The 5,148-nt window shown below is 41.7% G+C and overlaps 1 pseudogene; it reads left to right on the top strand.

Annotated features, from left to right (window-relative positions):
* Positions 1 to 3,615: 3,615 nt before the first annotated feature.
* LOC138218293 (5S ribosomal RNA) lies at positions 3,616 to 3,734 on the top strand (annotated as a pseudogene).
* The last annotated feature ends 1,414 nt before the right edge of the window (positions 3,735 to 5,148 follow it).

The raw sequence follows: 5,148 nt of genomic DNA, 5'->3' as shown, positions 1-5,148 counted from the left end.
TCTTCAATGAGAATCAGTGAAACGAAAATCAAACACATGTACACACTCGCGTCCTAACCTGAAAGAAAAATCTACACCCACTTTATAATACTGAAAATGATTCAGGAAGTACAGCAAAGTTCTAAAACCAGTGAATGCATCTGCATAAATAAAATGTCATTTTTTCAAAAGTAAAATCTTCAGCTTTGAAAGATTGCCATCCATATATTTTCGTTTTTCTCTTTTTTTACATAACACACTTTCGAGAAACAAACTGTCTTTTAATTAAGGCTTCATTAGAAAATGTGTATCTTGGTTTGCTAAGTTAAAATCGGCACATCCCAGTAGGCAAAAGATGTAGAATATACGACTATTAAATGCATACCTTAGACGTGTAAATGTGCTCCGTAACTGGTCTAGAATGAAATTCTAATATACGAATATCGTTATACGTCAATTAGACATCTATGATTATAGATCATAGACCATACATAAATGGTTGGAGTTCTATTATACGGATACATTTAGAAGACTATTATACATATACAGATCCAGCCATTCAAAATGCGCGGGCGATACCGCATTATTTTCCGGTACGCTGTACGCAGTCTACCGCAAGTTACCGGTAAATACCGCTAGTTACCGTAAATTCTCCTATAATACGACAAGCAAAATAATAGTATCCGGAATTTCCGCAAGGTGGAGCTAATAAAGCTCAACCTCTCATGTTTGAGCTGTGGCCATCAGTCTTTAACAAAGATATTACTAATAGTATTAATAATGAATGACCTTGGACAAGCTGTAAGTGTAAACTCAAAGTATTGCCCTGGTCAACATTCTTTTTTTCATTGACCGTCTTTGTAAAAGTAACACCACAGCATTTTGCAATCACTCATTTGTTTCCAATCATGCAAAGTACAGTAATTCACCATGCCTTTCACATGCTCATAAAAGAGATTGATTTAGGAACATAAACATATTACCGTATGCAAACTGTACTGTATACAGTATGTATATGTATATTTAATGTCTTAACTTTGCCCGTTTAAGTATTGAATATTCATATCTAATTTTACCACTGAAGGGAAATCTTAGTAGCTGAGCATAAAAAGAATAGGAGCATACTGCAACGTGTGTGAAGGCCATAAACGATATTAATTTATGGCCAAATATGAAGACAGTACGTAAAGTTATAATTCAAACGGAATTAAAAACTACACATCCCAGTTACCATGGTGGTGCTTGTGATCATTGCGTTTAACCAACGAAACAGGGCGAAAAATCAGTCACATGACTTTGGGGCAGAGTTTCGAAAGCTTAACATATCAGCAACAAAGCGAAATTTACACGCTAGGCTACCTCAAACTGTCATTTACACGACTGTGTATGTCGCTTAAGCCACTCCTATTTGGCATTTTAGTTATGGAGGCGAGAAGACGCCCCCCCCCCCCCCCTCTCTGGGTGTCTGATTTGCCGCCATCTTTAACCGCTTCGTGTCCGAATGGTAGTAGCTATGCATACGAAATAAAGTTCATCCCAGCTACAAAACATATATTTTTGTGGTAAGAGGGAGCAAAACATCAGTAATTACTGCTATTAATTAGTGTACGATTTATAGTTGAAATCTGAGCCTAAATGTAAAGTTAAAATCTCGACAAAGCAATGTAGGAAATACAGAGAAAAGAAATCCTTTCTGACATCTAAAATCAGTTTCGATCAAGGTCTCTAAAACGAACAAGAAAAAGAGGATTTTCGGAGGGCAATTACGCTGTATTTATATAGGATAAGTGATTTATGAGCAATCTAATTTCTTGTTCGTTTAAAACAGTGAAATGTCAGCTGCAAAAGATCGCACCAGAAACAGCACTGTCTCTGCCTGTCATAGACGTTGTAGCGTCAATGCTTGTTAATAAGACATAATTAAGCGTTGGTATGCTCCTAAAGGAGGCCCCATCTCACCCTCCATCTCTGTGGTGCAGCCACAGAGAAAGAATTCATGCAGGCTGATTTAAGATGTTTTCTTTTGATAAGAAACAAGCTCCCAGACGGGGATGCAATTGGCTAAGCCTGGCTATCATGATCAGCCTGTCAGCTGGTTTGGTGTTCGTGCCGGGAAATTCCAAATCCAAACACAGTGGATAAGTAAACCCCATGTTCTACATTGCGTCTTGAGAATTCAATTGTACCTCAACACAAGTTGTTATCAATTTAATCCATGAGTAATGTATTTACTTCCGAGTTTAGAGTAACAGTGGGTAATAACACTGATTAGCGATTTGGTAACCGAACGATATATATTGACATATATTCTCTGTTGTGTATCTCTTTGTGTTTGAATCTCTTCGAGATTATATACCTTGTATATTGATAACCCTCACAGTAAGGTCTGCCGCTCGTATCCAGGCAGACTAATATATGTTTGGTGCACAGTTTATATTAATAAATGTATCCCGTGTATTGAACCCGTGTGTGTGCGTTGTTAGTTGTTCTGACGATTGATTTTCTAAAAGCCCCAACGAACAACCTCGTGATTACTGCTACAATTAATAATTGTCTCAGTAAACCCATCAAACCACTACAACATGCAGGTACATTCAGCTCCCGCGGGAACGAGTCATTTGTTATTTTCTTTTCAAGTGCAGGGAGCCGAGTAATCCTTTGCTTGTATCGTTTCTCCCCGGTGACTAGATCTCACCCTGCGACTCTCGACTGGGCTCACCCACGGCAGCCCAGCAGGTGTGAGCCTAGCCGGCACCCGGATGGGAGATTCCCCCCGGAAAAGCTCAGGTTGCTGCTGCTCCTGCAAGAGGTGTGACTGGGACCAGTAGGGAGCGCTCACCCTGCGGTCTGATTGGCTTTCTTATGCCCCAGCATCCTGATGGCGACACTCTGCTGCACAAACAGGCGCCGTCCTTCGGGGGAGGCGTAATACCGAGGTCCCGACCCTCCTTGGCCATTAAGAAATCCCAGGGTGTCTCTCAAAAAGAGACGCCGGGGGTGTCACTCTGGTGTTAGTGTTCCCCTTTACCAATCAGTCGGGGTCTCCTCCTAATCCCCGTCTCATATGTAACAATCAATGACGAGGCCCCCCTGTCCCGCGATATTGTACTTGTCTCCTGGCCGCTGGTTGGCGCCGTGAGATATAGTTCTCACGCAAGAGACCGGGGGCAGAGCGCGAACGCGGTCCCCCGCCCCCCACAAAGTGTGCGCTCCAGGTTCCCTCTCGGGGCTCTGCATACAGCGGAAAGGCAGCGAGAAGGAGTCTCTTGCTCTGATGGTGCAAGGCCACAAGAGGGCGGAGGCGCCGCGCGCCCGTCCGACGTGTTGGACTGGTGCGCTTTATGTGCTGAAATAAACACGCGACAGCCCAGAAATGTTTTCAGAGTGCTGTGCACTGGAGGTTTTTGTCTTGTGAAGACTTACCTTGTGCTCCTCCGAGCAGTTTGTTTGTTCTCCTCCAGTGCGGGACAAGCCAACACAAGGGAGCACATTCGCCAACATCCAGGTACGCAATGCGATTTGGAAAGAAGCTCCTTTCCAAAGAGTTGCACACGAACGATCCTTCAGTCCCGCTCGGGGGGCACGGAGCCCCAGCCACACACAGCTTCAAGTAGCGAGTCAGGCGCCATGGCTTTCGCTTGCGGCTACACCACCCTGAACGTGCCTGATCTTGTCTGATCTTGGAAGCTAAGCAGGGTTGGGCCTGGTTAGTACTTGGATGGGAGACTTTCTGGGATTACCAGGTGCTGCAAGCTTCTGTTCTCTCAGCCAGCAGGGGTTGACGTTGGTACCGTAGGCTTTGGGAGGAAAACCTGGAGGATGGAAAGGTGATCTATACAGATGCAGCTATTCAAAATGGGTGAGGTATTTTGCGGCATACCGCGACACACCCACCGGGGCATCACGCATAACTATCCGGCGTCGCCTTGTAAAACCGCCAGGGGGAGCTTAACCTCTCATGTACATCATTTGAGCCTTTAATTTTGAACTGTGTATTACAGCATGTTAATCATCAGTCATTAAAATGTTGGTATATTTTATGAAAGCAAGATTGCTCAGTTGGACAAAAGTACACAACCTACCTTTATCAGAAATATTTATGCATCAAAGCCTTTACTGAAGATATTACTAATAGTATTAATAATGGATGACTTTGGACAAGCTGTATACTCAAAGTATAATTTCTTTAGCACATTTGTACAAGCACTTGGAATCTGTCCAAGCCATACTTTGTCAGGCATTTTGTTTTACTTCAACGGGCATAAAAACTTCCTTGCTTTTAACAGGGCGTTTCATAATTTCTAACTACGAAAATGATTTAAAATGCGACACCTATCATGAAAAGAAAAAAATACACACCAGTATTCCATTTCTCCCTAAACATTGTAAGCTTCGAAGTCTTTAACTAACGTGATACCGGAGTCAACAAGCATACTTTTAGAATTTGATTAAAAGGGAATATAATATGGAATCGCGTATCTCAAGAATTTAATAACGGTATGATTATATCCGTGTACTGCGGCAGGGCTGTGTAGGGCTGTTTCGCCTGGCTGCTTATGTGAGCTGTCTTGTAGCCTACTGGTCTAGGTGTGTGACTACCAACTGGTAGGTTGTGTGTTCAAATCCAGCTGGTGCTGGACCTTTCAGTTTTATTTATTTATTTTTTAATCGCGTAACATAAACATATTACCGTATGCAAACTGTACTGTATACAATATGTATATGTATATTTAATGTCTTAACTGTGCCCGTTTAAGTATTGAATATTCATATCTAATTTTACCACTGAAGGGAAATCTTAACATAAACATACAGTATATAGCTGGTCTCGGTACTTTAAAGAAAAAAATACACACCAGTATTCCATTTCTCCCTAAACATTGTAAGCTTCGAATGAAACCACTAAATAAAGACATAAATATAGAAATCTTAAGATTTGTTTTATTTAATGTTGGTAGCAGGATGAACTGTCAGAGTGTATATTTTGTCGCAAAGTTGCTACAAGATGTTAACAGTGAAAAAGGTATTTAGAAATGAGTTATTTCAACGAGTACATCATCTATCAACAATTACACAGGTTCTGTTTCCATATTGCGGATTTTGGTTAGGTACAGTATTATCAAATCCAGTGGCGCTGTGTGTTACTTTACTGAGTCCCATGTCACATGG

Source organism: Lepisosteus oculatus, chromosome 14 (genome assembly GCF_040954835.1).
Source record: "Lepisosteus oculatus isolate fLepOcu1 chromosome 14, fLepOcu1.hap2, whole genome shotgun sequence".
NCBI classification, from domain to species: domain Eukaryota; kingdom Metazoa; phylum Chordata; class Actinopteri; order Semionotiformes; family Lepisosteidae; genus Lepisosteus; species Lepisosteus oculatus.
This window is presented reverse-complemented; position numbering and strand designations above follow the sequence as displayed.